Source organism: Poeciliopsis prolifica, unplaced genomic scaffold, assembly GCF_027474105.1.
Source record: "Poeciliopsis prolifica strain line A6 unplaced genomic scaffold, Auburn_PproV2 SCAFFOLD047, whole genome shotgun sequence".
Classification (NCBI taxonomy): Eukaryota; Metazoa; Chordata; class Actinopteri; order Cyprinodontiformes; family Poeciliidae; genus Poeciliopsis; species Poeciliopsis prolifica.
In genome coordinates, this window is record NW_026562422.1 from 96134 (window position 1) to 107135 (window position 11002).

An 11002-nucleotide genomic window follows, 5' to 3' on the forward strand; every position below is an offset into this window, starting at 1 on the left:
TGATAGAAAAAAAATTACCTAATTTACTAAAGACAATTTAATAAAATTACACAGAAAAAAATTTACAGCGCTCCATTGAGTGAATTCTTTACACACCTGAATACATTCTTCACCCAGCCTGACTTCTGGGTTTAAAAAGTTCCAACATAAAGTACAGATTGAAAGATGACAAAACTAAAAACAGTTGTTAAGTCGCACTGTTTACAGAGGGCAAACTTTGTGTGGCATGTGACTCCATCCTCTATCAGAGAAGATAGTCCAACTAATTACCCAGCAGACATCAGCTCCTTAGACTCCTAGAGTTCCTCTGAAAAGACTAAAGGAAAAAAAAAGTTTTTTGGCTGCATCGGGCTGTTCCCACTGCTTCTGCCTCCCTTCACTCCTCCATTGTAGCCGGCCTCCACTTCGGCTCACAGATCCTTCCCACATTAGTGTTAAAGAACACACCTGTATAAATGGTTGTATTCTGCACAATAGCACTTTTACAAAAAAAAAAATAATTTTTTTTTAGGTTAACAGTTGTTTTTTTAAGTCACTGCATCCTGTAAAACCTTCAACTGTTTACATCAGTGATGTTAAAATAACCTTTAATCCATTATTTTGACATGTATTTTGTCAAAAGGAAAAAAAAAGACAAGAAAAAAACAAGGGAAAAGGTAATAAAACTTTGATTCTTATTTCAATAAGATTTTATTTTCATTTCTGTCCAGCTTATAAAACTTTTCTTTTTTTCTTTTTTTTATTCATATTTCATTTATTTCTGTATCTGCTAGAACACATGCCACATTTAGTCACATTTGATGAAGTCTGAACTCCGGTATATTATTTTCCAAACAATTTCTTTCCGATGTTCTATTGTCAGAAGCTTAGACGTACAATTTTAAATCAAACTATTCTTTTCATACTCCAGTTTAGATCTAAACGCAGTAAGTTCAATTAAGTAAGTTCAATTATTATTATTAGTTATTATTAGTCTCAGTTATGATCTGAGTAAACTTGCCATCTGTCTAGCCCCGCCTGGAACCTGTTCACACTTCTGGTGCGGCTCACCGGCTGCAGGAGGAGCACCTGTCAGAGTGAACTCTGCTTTCTCAGCCTGACATGGCGGGAAGGCAGGGAGTCACTGACCTGTCACTCAGTTGATGCGCTGCTCACGCCAAACCAGCTGCTTCTGCTTTCTCAGGACTTGGAAACGATCTTTCTGCGCCTTCAAAGCTGGAGCACCAAAGAGTCCAAATAGACGGAAACACGGAACTAAAGTACAACTAAAGTTTAAGACGGACGCAGCGCCTCTTCCTAAGATTTTTGTCCTCTGAGAACTTCATGCCTGCCGGTATGTTTTCGGCCATCCCCCTTCTCTCTTTCCCCTCTGTCGAATCCAGCAATCAAAGAGCAAACATGAAGCTTTGGCCCATTTCGAAACGTCAGCGGCCACGCCCCCCTCTTGCGCACAGAGGGGGGAGCCTCAGCAGCATCCCCCACACTGCTGCTGCTCTTGCCTCACCTGCAGCTACAAGACAATGTGCTCGATAATAATGCTAGAGTAGAGAGAGAAAGAAAGAAGAAACATAGTTTGGATGTGTCTGAAGCGGACCAGCTCTGACGTCCATTAAACCGTTTAATCCTGTTTAAGACATGTTTAAGATTCCCATATTAAACAAGATGGAAGTCAGTGAAATGACCGTTTAGCTTCAACCTCAAAATGAAATTTTCTTTGGGATGCTATGTAATAGCCCAATTCAGAGTAGTTTGTAATTGTGACATACAATGAAATTTAGTTTGATATGCTTTTCAAACAAAAAGTGTGGTATGGGTATTTGTTCAACCTCCTTAACTCTGATACCTCTAAATAAAATCCAGATGGGTAGTCCAGAAACCACAAAAGAGCTGTTAAGGCCCAAACTTTGAGAAGAGCAGTGAGAGGGACCAGAACATATGCAGGCCATCACATGAGGAAGCAGGAAACCCTTCGCAGAAAGGAAGAGCTGGTAGCCAAACCCCCAGAGACTGAAGGGTTAGGATGATGCTAGGAAAGACAGTAGAGAAGAGGCTGTGGATGATAAGACTGTCCTTTAAAGGATGAAGGTGCTGTAGGCGATAAAGAGACTAGAAAGTTGCAGAAACTGCATGCTGCTTGGTCTGAGGTGCCATCATGTATGCGCCTGGGTGAAGTGTTATTTTATAGAGCAATGAATGCACTTAGCAAGAAAAGCAAACATTAAGAATAAACATCTTCTCTTGGACTCACACCCAGAATTTAACAAAATACTCCAACTTTGCCGTAAAAATTCGTACAGTTTTTCTCAGTTGCTTTGATGCATTTCTCAAAACAGAACTAAAGTTCTCAAAAATCTTCAAATCAGTCAGTCAGTTGTGCACATTGAAAAAGCAGTTTCCAGTTCCTTGGACCAAGTTGCAACTGATTTGCTACATCATGCTAGTAATATGTACAATTAATTGTCTGCCTTTTCCTACATTTTCAATTGCTTTTGTCATGTTGGTCAAAATGTATTATATTGATTTCTGTGGAATAGTCTGAACCACCACAACATTTAATTTCATTGTATAGGAGTATAGCTATATAATTCCATTAGAAGTTTTTTTTCTACGTCTGTCCTGAACAGGTGAGTCCTGAGTTTCTTCAATTTAGGTAAATATGGGGAGAAGCAGGCACGTTTTTCTTTTTTTTTGCTATTTCTAATTTTCTTTGGTGAATGATGTACATTGCATTTATTCTACTGTTTGATAAATGTATCTTGAAGGAGAATTTAAATAAAAGTCACACAGAGAAGATGAGACAATGAGGAAAAAAAGAAAAGAGAAACTAACAAGAAAAAAAGAGAAAAGATTGAAGAAAATGTACATAGGTACTTACAAAATACACTAAAACACAAATAGAGTAGTCTTTTCTCATAGTGACATGCATTAATTAAATTTTTGCTTTTGTTTTTTTTCTGCAGTTCCACGTTAAAGTTTGATGCAGCTCTGTTTTTCTGAATGGGCCGTCTTCATCTCCACTGCAAATACAGCAACCCAGGCAGATTGTATGTCTCACAATTTTGTAATTTATCATTGTTAATTAAACTCAGAAAGCTGTGTGACTTTGTTAATATTCTGTCCTAAAATGCGATTAGATGTACCCTTTTTTTTTTTTTTTGAGCACCTGCCCCTTTAGTGGTCTCTGCACGGCCCTAGGGAGAAGTACATCAGTCAATGGTCTACCCATTTCCTGGAATAGATTGAAGGTCCAAGTGTGACCGGTTTACTTCTGAGTTTGTCTGATTGCCTTTTAGTTAGATGATCAGACAAGCCACAAGGAGCTGGATGATCAAACCACCAATAATAGACGCAATGGAGCACAAGAACTGTCAGATATGAACAGATGAATGCATTAAAATATTAATATAGACACAGTTACACATCGCATGAACCATGAGCTGATAAGTATAGTGTTTAAACCTGAAGAACAACACAGTCATACATTTCTGACAGTAGGACACAAGGATTTAGATGAAGTCAACAGACAGAGAAGAAAGGGAATAATAATGAGGCTGTTTGCCTCTTTTTCTGTTAGGAGGCAATCAAAGGAAGATGCAGAAAAGACTGAGGACATAATGCCTCAGTCTCTTCAAAGGCATGAGGTAATGATTTATCAAAATCATCAAGTAATGATTTATGATCCACAACAAGATTCTAATGGAGTTCCTCTCACCCTGCTCTTCATTCTTTAACTCCACCGAAGATGTTTTCAGCATACAAATGGAAAGTATAGAAAGATTTCGCTGTAACTCCTACAAACTTAATGTCAGTTTTCAATAAGGAGATTGTTTTGTTCCCATTTCTACAGTTTTTTTTTTTTTTTTTGCTTGTGCAGTCTTTTCCTTTCAGGAACTTGTCATTCTGAGGCACTGATCTGTTCCTTGAAACACATATTTTCTTTTGAGATATGAACTACTGATTTTGAGAAAAAAACTGAATTGTGCAGATAATCCATTGTATTTTGCTGTTTGAGAAATGCACTCACTGTTTTGCAAACGTCAAAACGTATTTGAGAAATGCACCAAAGCCACAGAGAAAAAATTGTAATATACATTTCCCAACCTTATTCAGCTTATTTTCGTCACCTCATGGGGTACCATATAGTGGATTTTGTTCTGTGAAAATCAGAATCATCACAAAGTTTAAAATAAATTTCACTGATTCTGTATGGTCTACATATATTTAGCATTAGCACTGTTAACCTGGATCCTACATACTGGAAAAAAGAAAAGCAAGAGAAAATGAGGTCCATTTCCTCATTTCCTGGAGCTGGATTACTAAGAATCTACACTGAAAGCTTTGTGATGATGTCAATGTAGATTTTATTATTTATTCCCCCTTAATCTCTCCAGTCACATCTAAAAAATTTAAGGTAACTCTGTCTCATTTCAACTGGCTTTTCCTAAACTAATTTTAGGGATTTTTCTCCTTTTTGTGTATGCTTCTGACCCCCACTCAACATGCAGCTGAGGGGTTTAGTGAATAGATTTTATGCCTGAAATCAGTTTTCAATAGCTTTGAAAGGGCCAAAAGGGTAACTCGGTGTCATTTGGTTCTTTTGTTAAAAGTTTGCTCACTAACACAACTTTTTGTCTCAACTCTTTTACTTTGGATAGTAAAAATCAATGCATCTTCTTTTTCTGAAAACAAATTGTGTGAAAAGCATAATATAGAGCCTTTACTTTTAGCCTTGTTAAGAAATTATGAAGTTGTTCTTATGGTGACTACTGTGATAACAAATTAAAGACAGCACTATGTCATTCCAAATGTATGTATATTTCTTGACAAATAAGATAAAACTGACAAAAAGTTAAAGAACTATTTAGATTTTCAGCTCTTATAGTGTTTTTTGGGATTTTATGTGACTTTTTTGTATTTTGCGCACTGTGTGCCACTTTTCTGCATGTAAGCTGCTAGTAACTTCAATTTCTTGAGGGAGTCTTCCCAAGGGATCAATAAAGTACGAGTCTAAGTCTAAGTCTAAGACCAACAGAAAGTAAGGTTACATCATCAGGCAGAGCAGGGTGGTCATGAAACTGAACATTCAATTCAGTCATGGTGCAGTTTTATGAAAATATAAATGGTACATTTTCATAATGTAAAATACAGGCCACATGCACATATGTAAATAGTAATGGTCATTTTGAACACACAAAGCGCTTTCCCTAGCATCACAATCACCCATTCACACTCAAATTTATACACTGATCTATAGGGAATTTGTGGTTAAGTGCCTTTTCCAGGGACAAATTGACATGTGGCAGGAGAAAGCTGGAATCGAACCTACAAACTTCCAATCACAAGATGACTGCTCTACCCACATAGCCACAGTCGCCCCACGCATAATGTGCATGACCCACAAAAACAACAAATTTAATCCACCGCAGGAGGAAGGATGGAGGTTCCCAGGTTCAAGCATTGTGTCTGAGATTTCCAGACTTGGAGATGAAGCAACGATTGCTTCATTGCTTCTCTTTTAGCAAAGTTTCGACTTGATCAAACTATTTAACCCCGCTGCAGTCCTGGCGTGATGCTCAGGAAGAGTGTGACAGAGGTCATAGTCGACCAACTGATTGACCCATCACACATCAGCTACCAGTCCCAACAGAACTGCGCACATGGTAAAAAGCACTGGAGGGTTCACTTGACCTCTTTTAGAATTTCCAGTGCATTTAAACTGTGCTTATTTCATTTTAGCACTTAACCACTATGTGTACATAGTCACATTTAGCTTACTGAATGAGAGCCAAGCTGTCAAAAGACAAAAGTAAACTGAACAATAACATTTAGGTTCAGAATGCACAAGTTCCCACTCCCATAGAGTCACATAGATGTGACTACATATAAGATGTTTTGACACACAAGGCCTTTTTTTTCTCTCTACAATTTTGTTTATAGTAAAGAAGGTTATATAATAAAAACTACAATCACATTTTTCTTGTTTTTATAGTTCAAGAAAAATCTCAAGGTACACACAGTGTGTACGGCCGTACAGCTGCAGGCGCTACTGCAGAACTTGGCTGATAAACATAAGAGCAAGGATTTTCTCCTGTGTTCTCCTCTCTGCCACTGTTGGCAGAGAGTCCAGCCTTGTGCCAACCATTGGGGCGGCCCACCTGATTTGTTTCTCCAAGGAGAAATAGCGATAAAGTATAGCAGGGAGATTTTCAGAGACAGACCAGGAACAATAAAGAGAATGCTATAACTGTTCGGTGAACACAGGGAGAAATGCACTGAAATGTGTGAGCATAAACAATGGGAAGATTTAGCTGACTGAGCAGCCGTCACCTGGGTAGCTCAAATTGATATGTGGAAATTGATAATTCTTTAGTTGTTATGTGAAAGAGGAATTTTGAAGATGTTTAGCAAATAAATATTTTTGTGGTTCTTTATGTCTTAAGACAATTATTATTTATTATTTGAAATCACAAATGTTGAAATTGATGAAACTGATGAGGGAAAACAAACAAAAAGCAACAAAAAAACAGAGAAGGATACAAGCGTGGATGTTTTAAAATATACCTATCATCATAGAGGAGAGATGGAGAAGTTTGAGATCTCTCAAAAATGGCAGTAGATGTCAATAAAGCAAGTATGACAGAGTTTTATGGCCAGCCTAATAAATTTTTATTTTCCAATTAGGCCTGTCACGATAACCAATTTTGCTGGGCGATAAATTGTCTCAAAAATTATTGCGATAAACGATAATATTGTTTGAAGACCTTTTTACATTAATTTAATGGAAATTATGTAATAATACATGTAATTTCTTGCCAAAGATAGATACACTTTACTTTCAAAAGAACACTTAACACTGGAACTGATACACAAAATAAATAAAACAACAAAAAACAAAAATAAAATAGATTCTTAGTCTCCATTAACAACAAATGCACTTGAATAAAAACTAAACAACATAAAGCCAAAGTGGAAATAAATCCTGCATTCAACCAAAAGAGTGCAGATTATGAAGTCTGTATAGTGTATTGCCCTTCAGTAATCATTAGATTTAAATAGAGAATATATCCGACTGCCTGATGCAATACTTTAAACTACAGGATTTTTTTTACCCCGAACGACAATTTTAGAACGTTATTCGTTCTAAGATTGTCTCTTGTGTGTTACGGTAGATCGTCGTTTCTGCTCAGATCTAAATCAAGGATTTATCCAGACTGGGAATTTAACACAGCCTGTTGAATGTGACCGGTAGCCAATCAGAAAGCGCGGATTCTCCTCGTGCTTTCTGAGTGGAAACACGGAGGGAATCCCGAACAGCTGACACGATGCAACATTGATGTTTATTCAACATTTCGTGCAAAGAAAGTATAAATAACTAGGGGAGGAGTTGGAGTGAAATTTCTACCAGAAAACCCGATAACATTTCAGCTGTTCTTCGTTAACGTGACCCAAATAGGTTATAATGATTTTCATTCAGTCAGACTGACACTCGCCACATGCATTGCAGGTAGATTGTAGTAAGGAATTGATTAATGCCTGGTTTCAAAGTTAGTGAACTGGATTTATTATTTTGAGTCCATTGTTGGACACAACACGGTTTCGATTGAACCGCTATAGCTAGGCTTCTGTCGGCAAATGTGTCTCTCAGGTTTTGATAATGGGCCGACAATCCGCGACATAAGATCGTGCAGCGCGCGCTGGGTATTACACTAAGGAAATAAGGAAGGGAGGGTCAGTGGAGAACACCGGAGTTGAGCCTTTTTTCATTCAGTGTCATCAACAGTAAGAGAAAAAGGCAGGAAGAAACAATATAGACAATAATTGAAATGAGGTTGATAGTTTTAATTTATCGTGCGATTAATTGACTTATCGTTTGTCGGGACAGGCCTATTTCCAATACAAGAATACAGTTATAACCCTACTAGAACCAAGTCGCATTAGCAGAGTAATTTAAATATTGTCAGAATAAAGACGCAATATTTCCAGAAGAAAGTTGTTAAATTAAAAAGCTTCAATAGAATAATAAGTAATGTGACCCACACAGCATCTGTTTTTTTCTATTAAATGACAAGTTGTTTGAACAATTTTTCAAAGTCCTGAGGCTGAAAATTTTCTTCTGGTGTGCTAAAACATTTCGTACTTACTCATTTGTTAAACCAGTATCAACTATAACCTTACAAGACCCTCAGTATTCCTCAATTTAGTGCAGTATGGTGAAAAGTTATAACATTAGGACTTTATTCTCATCCAACTGTACTCATATTTAAAACCCAAATCAAAAATCAGAGCCTGGCCCTTATACTCTATCATAAGCAAGTAAATGTTGCTCAGAGAAAAAGGCCAGGAAATAGACAAAACTTATCTTTCTATTGTTAATGTAAATAATAAAAAGATAGGTTTTATTGTTTTCATCTCTTCTCCTCTGACAAGCTGAAATATAAGCAATATTGCTGCAAATTGTCCACAAAAGTGTTAAAAACTATGTATAGGGTTCAGGCCTATGCAGAACAGCAAGGGGGACAGAGCATCTCCTCAGTGCATTTCAGAGTCCTCTTGATGTTATACAACTCTAAGCATTCAATGATCCAACTATGCGACATTGAGTCATAGGCTTTCTTGTAATCAATCCAAGCGATGCACAGGTTGGTGTGTCGGGTTTTGCAGTCCAGGGCAACTGTGTGGTCTACAAGGAGTTGGTGTTTGGCTCCTCTGCTATTTACGCCGATGCCCTTCTGTGCTGTGCTCATGTGTTTATCCATGTGTTTGATATCTTAGCCACTATAATGCCTAACATGAGCTTCCAGGTTGTGGAGAGACAGGTTATTGGTCGGTAGTTGTGTGGGACTGAACCGTTTGATGGATCCTTCTGGGTCAGGATTGTGCACCCTTCAATTAACCATTAAGGTGAGTCCCATTGTTTAGCAACTGGTTCATTTGGGCTGCCAGTCACTCATGGAGGGCAGGGAGTTTCTTTAGCCAGAAGGCATGGATCATGTCTGGCCTTGGTGCATGTCTGGCCCTGGTGCTGTCCAAGACTCTTTCTTGGACACCTGTCACAGATCTGTCACAGATGTCCAAGAAAGCCGGTTACCTGGGCTTGCTATGGGAGGTTACTGTGTTCCTCTCGTAGAGAGATCAGCCAGACAAAACTAGCTACAGATACCGACTCAAGAATGGAGCCAACATCAGTCACCTTCTCTACACGGATGACATCAAGCTGTACGCCAAGAGTGAGCGAGACATCGACTCACTGATTCACACCAACAGGATCAACAGCACGGACATTGGGATGTCATTCTGACTAGAGAAGTGTGGTCAGATAGTCACAAAGAGAGGGAAGGTCATCAGCACAGAAGGGGTCACACTCCCAGAAGGAACAATAGCAGACATAGAGGACAGTTACAAGTACCTAGGTATACCACAAGCAAATGGCAACCTCGATGAGGTTGCAAGGAAAAGAATGACAGCCAAATACCTCCTACAAATAGGGCAAGTCCTGAGAAGCCAGCTCAATAGCAAGAATAAGATCCACGCGATAAACAGCTATGCCTTGCCAGTAATCAGATACCTTGCAGGAATAATTAGTTGGCCAAAGGAGGAGATAAAGGTCACGAATGTTAAGACTCGAAAACTACTAACAATGCATGGAGGGTTCCACCCCAAATCCAGCACCCTGAGACTACACGAGCCGCAAGGAAGAAGGCAGAGGACTAGTGAGTGTGAGAACCACTGTCCAGAACGAAACTTCTAAGATCCATAGATACATCAGGGACAAAGCCTCAACAGACAATGTGCTCAGTGAATGCCTCAGACAACAGGGAACGGAGGTTGAGGTGCCAGAGATACCATCATGAGAGGACAAGCCCCTACATGGGATGTACCACCAGCAAATAACTGAAGTGGCTGATATCAGAAAGTCTTACCAATGGCTGGAAAAAGCTGGACTCAAGGACAGCACAGAGGCCCTCATCCTGGCCGCCCAGGAACAGGCTCTAAACACCAGAGCAATAGAGGCCCAGATCTACCACACCAGACAAGACCCAAGGTGTAGGTTGTGCAAGGAGGCCCCTGAGACAATTCAGCACATAACAGCAGGGTGCAAGATACTGGCAGGGAAAGTGTACATGGAACGACATAATCAAGTGGCAGGCATAGTGTGCTTAACATGGACTGGAAGCACTGAGATCAAAGTGGGGAACACCTCCAAAAGTGGTGGAGAATGTCCGAGCTAAGATCCTGTGGAACTTCCAGATCCAAACAGACATCCTGGAGATTCTGCTCCAGGATAACAATAATAATAATAATAATACATTTTATTTGTAACGCACCTTATATTTCAAAGAAATCTCAAGGTGCTACAGAGACAAGAATAAATTGTAGAGCTTACAATAAAACATACAATAATACATCTCACATCAAGTGGTACAAAAATAAAAATTAAAACTAACAATTTAAAGTGAAACTTACAATTCTAAAAGGCCAGTTTAAAAAGGTGAGTCTTAAGACCTATTTTAAAGGCCTCCACACCTTGTGGGGCTCTCAGGGGCTCTGGAAGGAGCTATTGCCTGTAAAGCCCTATCTCCCATAGTGGCAAGTTTGGTCTTAGGTTGATGCAGGCAGTGAAAGGAAGTGGAGGAACGAAGACTTCGAGAGGTAGCGTGCGGTGAGAGGAGTTCACTGAGATAAGCAGGGGCAGTTCCATGGATACATTGATAGGTGAGCAGACAGAGCTTGTAATTGTGGTGGGATGGTGTTTCACCCTCCTCACTCTGCATACCAGATGCAACAAGAAGTGCACCGTTGATTGGTGGGCGGGGCAGGTGCCTTTATAGCCAGGCAGGCTGCTGCAAGGTGCGTGTGTCTTTGTCTCCTCTGCTACATGCTGGCTGACTGAGTGGCCTGTGGTTTTGATCGGCTTACTTGAAATCGTAAGTGCCATTTGTACCATCTGGCTGGGATTGTGGTTTGGTTCTGGTGCTATACCTGCCGTGCGTTTCTGCAGCAT

General features: G+C 39.3%; 1 protein-coding gene across 1 annotated transcript in view; it reads right to left on the reverse strand.

Annotated features, from left to right (window-relative positions):
* The window catches only part of esr2b (estrogen receptor 2b), a 63159-nt gene extending 61821 nt beyond the window's left edge, over window positions 1–1338 (reverse strand). Inside the window, exon 1 of the mRNA XM_055057251.1 lies at window positions 1129–1338. The gene's annotated coding sequence lies outside the window, so the exon portion shown is untranslated. The remainder of the gene's footprint in view (window positions 1–1128) is intronic.
* Window positions 1339–11002: the final 9664 nt, after the last annotated feature.